The sequence below is a fragment of the Taudactylus pleione genome, unplaced genomic scaffold (genome assembly GCF_031769625.1).
Source record: "Taudactylus pleione unplaced genomic scaffold, aTauple2 ptg001095l, whole genome shotgun sequence".
Taxonomy (NCBI): Eukaryota; Metazoa; Chordata; class Amphibia; order Anura; family Myobatrachidae; genus Taudactylus; species Taudactylus pleione.
This window is the reverse complement of record NW_028285496.1, coordinates 1496933-1512290: the sequence shown is the minus strand read 5'-3', so window position 1 is coordinate 1512290 and position 15358 is coordinate 1496933.

Genomic DNA, 15358 nt, shown 5'->3' with positions numbered 1-15358 from the left:
GTAACCCAGGCACATATACTACTGTTCTCTCCTGGTGTAACCCAGGCACATATGCTACTGTTCTCTCCTGGTGTAACTCAGGCACATATGCTACTGTTCTCTCCTGGTGTAACCCAGGCACATATAATACTATTCTCTCCTGGTGTAACCCAGGCACATATACTACTGTTCTCTCCTGGTGTAACCCAGACACATCCATACTGTTCTCTCCTGGTGTAACCCAGGCACAAGTAATACTGTTCTCCTGGTGTAACCCAGGCACATATACTACTGTTCTCTCCTGGTGTAACCCAGGCACATATACTACTGTTCTCTCCTGGTGTAACCCAGACACATCCATACTGTTCTCTCCTGGTGTAACCCAGGCACAAGTAATACTGTTCTCCTGGTGTAACCCAGGCACATATACTACTGTTCTCTCCTGGTGTATCCCAGGCACATATACTACTGCTCTCTCCTGGTGTAACCCAGGCACATATACTACTGTTCTCTTCTGGCATAACCCAGGCACATATACTACTGTTCTCTCCTGGTGTAACCCAGGCACATATACTACTGTTCACTCCTGGTGTAACCCAGACACATATACTACTGTTCTCTCCTGGTGTATCCCAGGTACATATACTACTGTTCTCTCCTGGTGTAACCCAAGCACATCCATACTGTTCTCTCCTGGTGTAACTCAGGCACATATACTACTGTTCTCTCCTGGTGTAACCCAGGCACATATACTACTGTTCTCTCCTGGTGTAACCCAGGCACATATATTACTGTTCTCTCCTGGTGTAACCCAGGCACATATACTACTGTTCTCTCCTGGTGTAACCCAGGCACATATACTACTGTTCTCTTCTGGTGTAACCCAGGCACATATACTACTGTTCTCTCCTGGTGTAACCCAGGCACATATACTACTGTTCTCTCCTGGTGTAACCCAGGCACATATACTACTGTTCTCTCCTGGTGTAACCCAGGCACATATGCTACTGTTCTCTCCTGGTGTAACTCAGGCACATATGCTACTGTTCTCTCCTGGTGTAACCCAGGCACATATAATACTGTTCTCTCCTGGTGTAACCCAGGCACATATACTACTGTTCTCTCCTGGTGTAACCCAGACACATCCATACTGTTCTCTCCTGGTGTAACCCAGGCACAAGTAATACTGTTCTCCTGGTGTAACCCAGGCACATATACTACTGTTCTCTCCTGGTGTAACCCAGGCACATATACTACTGTTCTCTCCTGGTGTAACCTAGGTACATATACTACTGTTCTCTCCTGGTGTAACCCACTACTGTTCTTTCCTGGTGTAACCAGGCGCATATACTACTGTTCTCTCCTGGTGTAACCCAGGCAAATATACTACTGTTCTCTCCTGATGTATCCCAGATACACATACTACTGTTCTCTCCTGGTGTAACCCAGGCACATATAATACTGTTCTCTCCTGGCGTAACCCAGGCACATATATTACTGTTCTCTCCTGGTGTAACCCAGACACATCCATACTGTTCTCTCCTGGTGTAACCCAGGCACAAGTACTACTGTTATCTCCTGGTGTAACCCAGGCACATATACTACTGTTCTCTCCTGGTGTAACCCACCACATATACTACTGTTCTCTCCTGGTGTAACCCAGATACATATATTACAGTTCTCTCCTAGTGTAACCCAGGCACATATACTACTGTTCTCTCCTAGTGTAACCCAGGCACATATACTACTGTTCTCTCCTAGTGTAACCCAGGCACATATACTACTGCTCTCTCCTGGTGTAACCCAGGCACATATACTACTGTTCTCTTCTGGCGTAACCCAGGCACATATACTACTGTTCTCTCCTGGTGTAACCCAGGCACATATACTGCTGTTCTCTCCTGGTGTATCCCAGGTACATATACTACTGTTCTCTCCTGGTGTAACCCAAGCACATCCATACTGTTCTCTCCTGGTGTAACTCAGGCACATATACTACTGTTCTCTCCTGGTGTAACCCAGGCACATATATTACTGTTCTCTCCTGGTGTAACCCAGACACATCCATACTGTTCTCTCCTGGTGTAACCCAGGCACATATACTACTGTTATCTCCAGGTGTAACCCAGGCACATATACTACTGTTCTCTCCTGGTGTAACCCAGGCACATATACTACTGTTCTCTTCTGGTGTAACCCAGGCACATATACTACTGTTCTCTCCTGGTGTAACCCAGGCACATATACTACTGTTCTCTCCTGGTGTAACCCAGGCACATATACTACTGTTCTCTCCTGGTGTAACCCAGGCACATATGCTACTGTTCTCTCCTGGTGTAACTCAGGCACATATGCTACTGTTCTCTCCTGGTGTAACCCAGGCACATATAATACTATTCTCTCCTGGTGTAACCCAGGCACATATACTACTGTTCTCTCCTGGTGTAACCCAGACACATCCATACTGTTCTCTCCTGGTGTAACCCAGGCACAAGTAATACTGTTCTCCTGGTGTAACCCAGGCACATATACTACTGTTCTCTCCTGGTGTAACCCAGGCACATATACTACTGTTCTCTCCTGGTGTAACCTAGGTACATATACTACTGTTCTCTCCTGGTGTAACCCACTACTGTTCTTTCCTGGTGTAACCAGGCGCATATACTACTGTTCTCTCCTGGTGTAACCCAGGCAAATATACTACTGTTCTCTCCTGATGTAACCCAGATACACATACTACTGTTCTCTCCTGGTGTAACCCAGGCACATATAATACTGTTCTCTCCTGGTGTAACCCAGGCACATATATTACTGTTCTCTCCTGGTGTAACCCAGACACATCCATACTGTTCTCTCCTGGTGTAACCCAGGCACATATACTACTGTTATCTCCTGGTGTAACCCAGGCACATATACTACTGTTCTCTCCTGGTGTAACCCAGGCACATATACTACTGTTCTCTTCTGGTGTAACCCAGGCACATATACTACTGTTCTCTCCTGGTGTAACCCAGGCACATATACTACTGTTATCTCCTGGTGTAACCCAGGTACATATACTACTGTTCTCTCCTGGTGTAACCCAGGCACATATGCTACTGTTCTCTCCTGGTGTAACTCAGGCACATATGCTACTGTTCTCTCCTGGTGTAACCCAGGCACATATAATACTGTTCTCTCCTGGTGTAACCCAGGCACATATACTACTGTTCTCTCCTGGTGTAACCCAGACACATCCATACTGTTCTCTCCTGGTGTAACCCAGGCACAAGTACTACTGTTCTCCTGGTGTAACCCAGGCACATATACTACTGTTCTCTCCTGGGATAACCCAGGCACATATACTACTGTTCTCTCCTGGTGTAACCTAGGTACATATACTACTGTTCTCTCCTGGTGTAACCCACTACTGTTCTTTCCTGGTGTAACCAGGCGCATATACTACTGTTCTCTCCTGGTGTAACCCAGGCAAATATACTACTGTTCTCTCCTCATGTAACCTAGATACATATACTACTGTTCTCTCCTGGTGTAACCCAGGCACCTATACTACTGTTCTCTCCTGGTGTAACATATACTACTGTTCTTTCATGATGTAACCCAGGCACCTTTACTACTGTTCCCTTTCTCGGTGTAACCCAGATACATAAAATACTGTTCCCTCCTAGTGTAAACCACTATTGTTCTCTCCTGGTGTAACCCAGGCACATATACTACTGTTCCCTCCTGGTGTAACCCAGGCACATATACTACTGTTCTCTCCTAGTGTAACCCACTACGGTTCTCTCCTGGTGTAACTCAGGTGCATATACTACTGTTCTCTCCTGGTGTAACATATACTACTATTCTCTCCCGGTGTAACCTAGATGCATATACTACTGTTCTCTCCTGGTGTAACCCAAGCACATATACTACTGTTCTCTCCTGGTGTAACCCAGGCACATATACTACTATTCTCTCCTGGTGTAACCCAGGCGCATATACTACTGTTCTCTCCTGGTGTTATCCAGGCACCTATACTACTGTTCTCTCCTGGTGTAACCTATATAAATTATAGCCTGAGGCTTGGCTCCCACTATCACCAACAACTCGCACAGACACCAACCCTGCTAACCAGGGCTCAGAGGTTCTCCACTCCGCGTGTTATGGCAGTCTCCAATGCAACAGACACCAACCCTGCTTACCAGGTCTCTGAGGTTCTCCACTCCGCGTGTTATGGCAGTCTCCAATGCAACAGACACCAACCCTGCTAACCAGGGCTCAGAGGTTCTCCACTCCGCGTGTTATGGCAGTCTCCAATACAACTGACACCAACCCTGCTATCCAGGGCTCAGAGGTTCTCCACTCCGCCTGTCATGTCAGTCTCCAATGTAACAGACACCAGCCCTGCTAACCAGGGCTCAGAGGTACTCCACTCCGCGTGTTATGGCAGTCTTCAATGCAACAGTCACCAACCATGCTAACCAGGGCTCAGAGGTTCTCCACTCCGCGTGTCATTTCAGTCTCCATTTACTACTGTTCTCTCCTTGTGTAACCCAGGCACATATACTACTGTTCTGTCCTTGTGTAACCCAGGCACATATACTACTGTTCTCTCTTGTGTAACCTGGCTCATATACTACTGTTCTCTACTGGTGTAACCCAGGTGCATATACTACTGTTCTCTCCTGGTGTAAACCAGGCGCATATACTACTGTTCTCTCCTGGTGTAACCCAGGCACATATACTACTGTTCTCTCCTGGTGTAACTCAGGCACATCAGGGCCGAAACTAGGATTTTTGTCACCAGGGGCAAGACAGTAATTTGGCGCCCCCCATGTAATTCCCCCTGCAGTAGTGCCCATATTGTAATGCCCCCATAGTAATGCCCATATGTTAATACCCCCACAGTAATGCCCCTGTAGTGCCCACCATACAGTAATGCCCATGTAGTGCCCATGCTCCCATATTAATGCCCCTGTAGTGCCCATGCTTTCATAGTAATGCCCCTGTAGTGCCCATGCTCTCATAGTAATGCCCCTGTATTGTCCATGCCCCATAGTAATGCCCCTGTAGTGCAGCTTTTTAAAAAAAAAAATACTTACCTTGAACCCCGCTCCTGCATCCAGCGTAGCGTCCGGTCCGCCGACTGCTCCTTGGAACTATGGGGGAGATGTCATGACGTCTCCCCCATAGTGCCTGTGGGGAGAGCCGGAAGCTGGAGTTCGAGAGAGAACTCCAGCCTCCGGCTGCGGCTACACCGCGTCGCTGCAGAGAAGGAGCCGGGTGCCCGCTGGTAATAAATATTACCAGCGGACGTCCGGCTTGGAGCCTCTCAGCAGCGCCGGGCTGGAGGTCACTCGCACCAGGTACAGCGGCTCACCCGGTGCACGTGCACCTCCAGCCCCCCTCTAGTTGCGGCCCTGGGCACATATACTACTGTTCTCTCCTGGTGTAACCCAGGCACATATACTACTGTTCTCTCCTAGTGTAACCCAGGCACATATACTACTGCTCTCTCCTGGTGTAACCCAGTCACATATTCTACTGTTCTCTCCTGGTGTAACCCAGGCGCATATACTACTGTTCTCTCCTGGTGTAACCCAGGCACATATACTACTGTTCTCTCCTGGTGTAACCAAGGCACATCCATACTGTTCTCTCCTGGTGTAACCCAGGCACATATACTACTGTTCTGTCCTTGTGTAACCCAGGCACATATACTACTGTTCTCTCTTGTGTAACCTGGCTCATATACTACTGTTCTCTACTGGTGTAACCCAGGTGCATATACTACTGTTCTCTCCTGGTGTAAACCAGGCGCATATACTACTGTTCTCTCCTGGTGTAACCCAGGCACATTTACTACTATTCTCTCCTGGTGTAACCCAGGTACATATACTACTGTTCTCTCCTAGTGTAACCCAGGCACATATACTACTGTTCTGTCCTTGTGTAACCCAGACACATAAACTACTGTTCTCTCCTAGTATAATTCAGGCACATATACTACTGTTCTCTCCTGGTGTAACCCAGGCACATATACTACTGTTCTCTCCTTGTGAAACCCATTACTGTTCTCTCCTGGTGTAACCCAGGCGCATATACTACTGTTCTCTCCTGGTGTAACATATACTACTGTTCTCTCCTGGTGTAACCCAGGCACATTTACTACTGTTCTCTCCTGGTGTAACCCAGGCACATATATACTACTGTTCTCTCCTGGTGTAACCCAGGCACATATACTACTGTTCTCTCCTGGTGTAACCCACTACTGTTCTCTCCTGGTGTAACCCAGGCACATATACTACTGTTCTCTTCTGGTGTAACCCTTGCACATATACTACTATTCTCTCCTGGTGTAACCCAGGCACATATACTACTGTTCTCTTCTGGTGTAACCCAGGCACATATACTACTGTTCTCTCCTGGTGTAACCCAGGCACATATACTACTGTTCTCTCCTGGTGTAACCCAGGCACATATACTACTGTTCTCTCCTGGTGTAACCCAGGCACATATGCTACTGTTCTCTCCTGGTGTAACTCAGGCACATATGCTACTGTTCTCTCCTGGTGTAACCCAGGCACATATAATACTGTTCTCTCCTGGTGTAACCCAGGCACATATACTACTGTTCTCTCCTGGTGTAACCTAGGTACATATACTACTGTTCTCTCCTGGTGTAACCCACTACTGTTCTTTCCTGGTGTAACCAGGTGCATATACTACTGTTCTCTCCTGGTGTAACCCAGGCAAATATACTACTGTTCTCTCCTGATGTATCCCAGATACACATACTACTGTTCTCTCCTGGTGTAACCCAGGCACATATAATACTGTTCTCTCCTGGTGTAACCCAGGCACATATATTACTGTTCTCTCCTGGTGTAACCCAGACACATCCATACTGTTCTCTCCTGGTGTAACCCAGGCACAAGTACTACTGTTCTCCTGGTGTAACCCAGGCACATATACTACTGTTCTCTCCTGGTGTAACCCAGGCACATATACTACTGTTCTCTCCTGGTGTAACCCAGGCACATATACTACTGTTCTCTTCTGGTGTAACCCAGGCACATATACTACTGTTCTCTCCTGGTGTAACCCAGGCACATATACTACTGTTATCTCCTGGTGTAACCCAGGTACATATCCTACTGTTCTCTCCTGGTGTAATCCAGGCACATATGCTACTGTTCTCTCCTGGTGTAACTCAGGCACATATGCTACTGTTCTCTCCTGGTGTAACCCAGGCACATATAATACTGTTCTCTCCTGGTGTAACCCAGGCACATATACTACTGTTCTCTCCTGGTGTAACCCAGACACATCCATACTGTTCTCTCCTGGTGTAACCCAGGCACAAGTACTACTGTTCTCCTGGTGTAACCCAGGCACATATACTACTGTTCTCTCCTGGTGTAACCCAGGCACATATACTACTGTTCTCTCCTGGTGTAACCTAGGTACATATACTACTGTTCTCTCCTGGTGTAACCCACTACTGTTCTTTCCTGGTGTAACCAGGCGCATATACTACTGTTCTCTCCTGGTGTAACCCAGGCAAATATACTACTGTTCTCTCCTCATGTAACCCAGATACATGTACTACTGTTCTCTCCTGGTGTAACCCAGGCACCTATACTACTGTTCTCTCCTGGTGTAACATATACTACTGTTCTTTCATGATGTAACCCAGGCACCTTTACTACTGTTCCCTTTCTCGGTGTAACCCAGATACATAAAATACTGTTCCCTCCTAGTGTAAACCACTATTGTTCTCTCCTGGTGTAACCCAGGCACATATACTACTGTTTTCTCCTGGTGTTACCCAGGCACCTATACTACTGTTCTCTCCTGGTGTAACCCAGACACATCCATACTGTTCTCTCCTGGTGTAACCCAGGCACAAGTACTACTGTTCTCCTGGTGTAACCCAGGCACATATACTACTGTTTTCTCCCGGTGTTACCCAGGCACCTATACTACTGTTCTCTCCTGGTGTAACCCAGGCACATATATTACTGTTCTCTCCTGGTGTAACCCAGGCACCTATACTACTGTTCTCTCCTGGTGTAACCCAGGTACATATACTACTGTTCTCAACTGGTCTAACCAAGGTAGATATACTACTATTCTCTCCTTGTGTAACCCAGGCACGTATACTACTGAACTCTTCTGGTTTAGCCCTGGCGCTTATACTACTGTTCCCTCCTGCTGTATTCCAGGCGCTTATACTACTGTTCTCTCCTGGTGTAACCCAGATACATAAACTACTGTTCTCTTCTGGTGTAACCCAGGCGCTTATACTACTGTTCCCTCCTGGTGTAACCCAGGCACATATACTACTGTTCTCTCCTAGTGTAACCCACTACGGTTCTCTCCTGGTGTAACTCAGGAGCATATACTACTGTTCTCTCCTGGTGTAACATATACTACTATTCTCTCCCGGTGTAACCTAGGTGCATATACTACTGTTCTCTCCTGGTGTAACCCAAGCACATATTCTACTGTTCTCTCCTGGTGTAACCCAGGCACATATACTACTATTCTCTACTGGTGTAACCCAGGCGCATATACTACTGTTCTCTCCTGGTGTAACCCAGGCACCTATACTACTGTTCTCTCCTGGTGTAACCTATATAAATTATAGCCTGAGGCTTGGCTCCCACTATCACCAACAACTCGCACAGACACCAACCCTGCTAACCAGGGCTCAGAGGTTCTCCACTCCGCGTGTTATGGCAGTCTCCAATGCAACAGACACCAACCCTGCTTACCAGGTCTCTGAGGTTCTCCACTCCGCGTGTTATGGCAGTCTCCAATGCAACAGACACCAACCCTGCTAACCAGGGCTCAGAGGTTCTCCACTCCGCGTGTTATGGCAGTCTCCAATACAACTGACACCAACCCTGCTATCCAGGGCTCAGAGGTTCTACACTCCGCCTGTCATGTCAGTCTCCAATGTAACAGACACCAGCCCTGCTAACCAGGGCTCAGAGGTACTCCACTCCGCGTGTTATGGCAGTCTTCAATGCAACAGTCACCAACCATGCTAACCAGGGCTCAGAGGTTCTCCACTCCGCGTGTCATGGCAGTCTCCATTTACTACTGTTCTCTCCTTGTGTAACCCAGGCACATATACTACTGTTCTGTCCTTGTGTAACCCAGGCACATATACTACAGTTCTCTCTTGTGTAACCTGGCTCATATACTACTGTTCTCTACTGGTGTAACCCAGGTGCATATACTACTGTTCTCTCCTGGTGTAAACCAGGCGCATATACTACTGTTCTCTCCTGGTGTAACCCAGGCACATATACTACTGTTCTCTCCTGGTGTAACTCAGGCACATCAGGGCCTAAACTAGGATTTTTGTCACCAGGGGCAAGACAGTAATTTGGCGCCCCCCATGTAATTCCCCCTGCAGTAGTGCCCATATTGTAATGCCCATATGTTAATACCCCCATAGTAATGCCCCTGTAGTGCCCACCATACAGTAATGCCCCTGTAGTGCCCATGCTCCCATATTAATGCCCCTGTAGTGCCCATGCTTTCATAGTAATGCCCCTGTAGTGCCCATGCTCTCATAGTAATGCCCCTGTATTGTCCATGCCCCATAGTAATGCCCCTGTAGTGCAGCTTTTTAAAAAAAAAAATACTTACCTTGAACCCCGCTCCTGCATCCAGCGTCGCGTCCGGTCCGCCGACTGCTCCTTGGAACTATGGGGGAGATGTCATGACGTCTCCCCCATAGTGCCCGTGGGGAGAGCCGGAAGCTGGAGTTCGAGAGAGAACTCCAGCCTCCGGCTGCGGCTACACCGCGTCGCTGCAGAGAAGGAGCCGGGTGCCCGCTGGTAATAAATATTACCAGCGGACGTCCGGCTTGGAGCCTCTCAGCAGCGCCGGGCTGGAGGTCACTGGCACCAGGTACAGCGGCTCACCCGGTGCACGTGCACCTCCAGCCCCCCTCTAGTTGCGGCCCTGGGCACATATACTACTGTTCTCTCCTGGTGTAACCCAGGCACATATACTACTGTTCTCTCCTAGTGTAACCCAGGCACATATACTACTGCTCTCTCCTGGTGTAACCCAGTCACATATACTACTGTTCTCTCCTGGTGTAACCCAGGCACATATACTACTGTTCTCTCCTGGTGTAACCCAGGCGCATATACTACTGTTCTCTCCTGGTGTAACCCAGGCACATATACTACTGTTCTCTCCTAGTGTAACCCAGGCACATATACTACTGTTCTCTCCTGGTGTAACCCAGGTGCATATACTACTGTTCTGTCCTTGTGTAACCCAGGCACATATACTACTGTTCTCTCTTGTGTAACCTGGCTCATATACTACTGTTCTCTACTGGTGTAACCCAGGTGCATATACTACTGTTCTCTCCTGGTGTAAACCAGGCGCATATACTACTGTTCTCTCCTGGTGTAACCCAGGCACATTTACTACTATTCTCTCCTGGTGTAACCCAGGTACATATACTACTGTTCTCTCCTAGTGTAACCCAGGCACATATACTACTGTTCTGTCCTTGTGTAACCCAGACACATATACTACTGTTCTCTCCTAGTATAATTCAGGCACATATACTACTGTTCTCTCCTGGTGTAACCCAGGCACATATACTACTGTTCTCTCCTTGTGAAACCCATTACTGTTCTCTCCTGGTGTAACCCAGGCGCATATACTACTGTTCTCTCCTGGTGTAACATATACTACTGTTCTCTCCTGGTGTAACCCAGGCACATTTACTACTGTTCTCTCCTGGTGTAACCCAGGTACATATATACTACTGTTCTCTCCTGGTGTAACCCAGCCACATATACTACTGTTCTCTCCTGGTGTAACCACTACTGTTCTCTCCTGGTGTAACCAGGCACATATACTACTGTTCTCTCCTGGTGTAACCCAGGCAAATATACTACTGTTCTCTCCTGATGTAACCCAGATACATATACTACTGTTCTCTCCTAGTGTAACCCAGGCACCTATACTACTGTTCTCTCCTGGTGTAACCCAGGCACATATACTACTCTTCTCTCCTGGTGTAACCCAGGCACATATACTACTGTTCTTTCATGGTGTAACCCAGGCACATATACTACTGTTCTCTCCTGGTGTAACCCAGGCACCTATACTACTGTTCTCTCCTGGTGTAACCCAGATACATAAAATACTGTTCTCTCCTAGTTTAAACCACTATTGTTCTCTCCTGGTGTAACCCAGGCACATATACTCCTGTTTTCTCCTGGTGTTACCCAGGCACCTATACTACTGTTCTCTCCTGGTGTAACCCAGGCACATATATTACTGTTCTCTCCTGGTGTAACCCAGGCACCTATACTACTGTTCTCTCCTGGTCTAACCCAGGTACATATACTACTGTTCTCACCTGGTCTAACCAAGGTAGAAATACTACTGTTCTCCCCTGGTGTAACCCAGGCACGTATACTACTGAACTCTTCTGGTTTAGCCCAGGCGCATGTACTACTGTTCTCTCCTGGTGTAACCCAGGCGCTTATACTACTGTTCCCTCCTGCTGTATTCCAGGCGCATATACTACTGTTCTCTCCTGGTGTAACCCAGATACACAAACTACTGTTCTCTTCTGGTGTAACCCAGGCACATATACTACGGTTCTCTCCTGGTGTAACTCAGGTGCATATACTACTGTTCTCTCCTGGTGTAACATATACTATTATTCTATCCTGGTGTAACCCAGGTGCATATACTACTGTTCTCTCCTGGTGTAACCCAAGCACATATACTATTGTTCTCTCCTGGTGTAACCCAGGCACATATACTACTGTTCTCTCCTGGTGTAACCAAGGAGCATATACTACTGTTCTCTCCTGGTGTAACCCAGGAACCTATACTACTGTTCTATCCTGGTGTAACTTAGGCACATAAACTATTGTTCTCTCCCGATGTAACCCAGGCACATATACTACTGTTCTCTCCTGGTGTATCCCAGGCACATATACTACTGTTCTCTCCTGGTGTAACCCAGCCACATATACTACTGTTCTCTCCTGGTGTAACCCAGGCGCATATACTACTGTTCTCTCCTGGTGTAACCCAGGTACATATACTACTGTTCTCTCCTGGTGTAACCCAGGCACATATGCTACTGTTCTCTCCTGGTGTAACCCAGGCACATATACTACTGTTCTCTCCTGGTGTATCCCAGGCACATATACTACAGTTCTCTCCTGGTGTAACCCAGCCGCATATACTACTGTTCTCTCCTGGTGTAACCCAGGCGCATATACTACTGTTCTCTCCTGGTGTAACCCAGGTACATATACTACTGTTCTCTCCTGGTGTAACTCAGGCACATATGCTACTGTTCTCTCCTGGTGTAACCCAGGCACATATAATACTGTTCTCTCCTGGTGTAACCCAGGCACATATACTACTGTTCTCTCCTGGTGTAACCCAGTCACATCCATACTGTTCTCTCGTGGTGTAACCCAGGCACAAGTACTACTGTTATCTCCTGGTGTAACCTAGGCACATATACTACTGTTCTCTCCTGGTGTAACCCAGGCACATATACTACTGTTCTCTTCTGGTGTAACCCAGGCACATATACTACTGTTCTCTCCTGGTGGAACCCAGGCACATATACAACTGTTATCTCCTGGTGTAACCCAGGTACATATACTACTGTTCTCTCCTGGTGTAACCCAGGCACATATGCTACTGTTCTCTCCTGGTGTAACTCAGGCACATATGCTACTGTTCTCTCCTGGTGTAACCCAGGCACATATAATACTGTTCTCTCCTGGTGTAACCCAGGCACATATACTACTGTTCTCTCCTGGTGTAACCCAGACACATCCATACTGTTCTCTACTGGTGTAACCCAGGCACAAGTACTACTGTTCTCCTGGTGTAACCCAGGCACATATACTACTGTTCTCTCCTGGTGTAACCCAGGCACATATACTACTGTTCTCTCCTGGTGTAACCTAGGTACATATACTACTGTTCTCTCCTGGTGTAACCCACTACTGTTCTTTCCTGGTGTAACCAGGCACATATACTACTGTTCTCTCCTTGTGTAACCCAGGCAAATATACTACTGTTCTCTCCTGATGTAACACAGATACATATACTACTGTTCTCTCCTAGTGTAACCCAGGCACATATACTACTGTTCTCTCTTGTGTAACCTGGCTCATATACTACTGTTCTCTACTGGTGTAACCCAGGTGCATATACTACTGTTCTCTCCTGGTGTAAACCAGGCGCATATACTACTGTTCTCTCCTGGTGTAACCCAGGCACATTTACTACTATTCTCTCATGGTGTAACCCAGACACATATACTACTGTTCTCTCATAGAATAATTCAGGCACATATACTACTGTTCTCTCCTGGTGTAACCCAGGCACATATACTACTGTTCTCTCCTTGTGAAACCCATTACTGTTCTCTCCTGGTGTAACCCAGGCGCATATACTACTGTTCTCTCCAGGTGTAACATATACTACTGTTCTCTCCTGGTGTAACCCAGGTACATATACTACTGTTCTCTCCTGGTGTAATCCAGGCACATATGCTACTGTTCTCTCCTGGTGTAACTCAGGCACATATGCTACTGTTCTCTCCTGGTGTAACCCAGGCACATATAATACTGTTCTCTCCTGGTGTAACCCAGGCACATATACTACTGTTCTCTCCTGGTGTAACCCAGACACATCCATACTGTTCTCTCCTGGTGTAACCCAGGCACAAGTACTACTGTTCTCCTGGTGTAACCCAGGCACATATACTACTGTTCTCTCCTGGTGTAACCCAGGCACATATACTACTGTTCTCTCCTGGTGTAACCTAGGTACATATACTACTGTTCTCTCCTGGTGTAACCCACTACTGTTCTTTCCTGGTGTAACCAGGCGCATATACTACTGTTCTCTCCTGGTGTAACCCAGGCAAATATACTACTGTTCTCTCCTCATGTAACCCAGATACATGTACTACTGTTCTCTCCTGGTGTAACCCAGGCACCTATACTACTGTTCTCTCCTGGTGTAACATATACTACTGTTCTTTCATGATGTAACCCAGGCACCTTTACTACTGTTCCCTTTCTCGGTGTAACCCAGATACATAAAATACTGTTCCCTCCTAGTGTAAACCACTATTGTTCTCTCCTGGTGTAACCCAGGCACATATACTACTGTTTTCTCCCGGTGTTACCCAGGCACCTATACTACTGTTCTCTCCTGGTGTAACCCAGGCACATATATTACTGTTCTCTCCTGGTGTAACCCAGGCACCTATACTACTGTTCTCTCCTGGTGTAACCCAGGTACATATACTACTGTTCTCAACTGGTCTAACCAAGGTAGATATACTACTATTCTCTCCTTGTGTAACCCAGGCACGTATACTACTGAACTCTTCTGGTTTAGCCCTGGCGCTTATACTACTGTTCCCTCCTGCTGTATTCCAGGCGCTTATACTACTGTTCTCTCCTGGTGTAACCCAGATACATAAACTACTGTTCTCTTCTGGTGTAACCCAGGCGCTTATACTACTGTTCCCTCCTGGTGTAACCCAGGCACATATACTACTGTTCTCTCCTAGTGTAACCCACTACGGTTCTCTCCTGGTGTAACTCAGGTGCATATACTACTGTTCTCTCCTGGTGTAACATATACTACTATTCTCTCCCGGTGTAACCTAGGTGCATATACTACTGTTCTCTCCTGGTGTAACCCAAGCACATATACTACTGTTCTCTCCTGGTGTAACCCAGGCACATATACTACTATTCTCTACTGGTGTAACCCAGGCGCATATACTACTGTTCTCTCCTGGTGTAACCCAGGCACCTATACTACTGTTCTCTCCTGGTGTAACCTATATAAATTATAGCCTGAGGCTTGGCTCCCACTATCACCAACAACTCGCACAGACACCAACCCTGCTAACCAGGGCTCAGAGGTTCTCCACTCCGCGTGTTATGGCAGTCTCCAATGCAACAGACACCAACCCTGCTTACCAGGTCTCTGAGGTTCTCCACTCCGCGTGTTATGGCAGTCTCCAATGCAACAGACACCAACCCTGCTAACCAGGGCTCAGAGGTTCTCCACTCTGCGTGTTATGGCAGTCTCCAATACAACTGACACCAACCCTGCTATCCAGGGCTCAGAGGTTCTCCACTCCGCCTGTCATGTCAGTCTCCAATGTAACAGACACCAGCCCTGCTAACCAGGGCTCAGAGGTACTCCACTCCGCGTGTTATGGCAGTCTTCAATGCAACAGTCACCAACCATGCTAACCAGGGCTCAGAGGTTCTCCACTCAGCGTGTCATGGCAGTCTCCATTTACTACTGTTCTCTCCTTGTGTAACCCAGGCACATA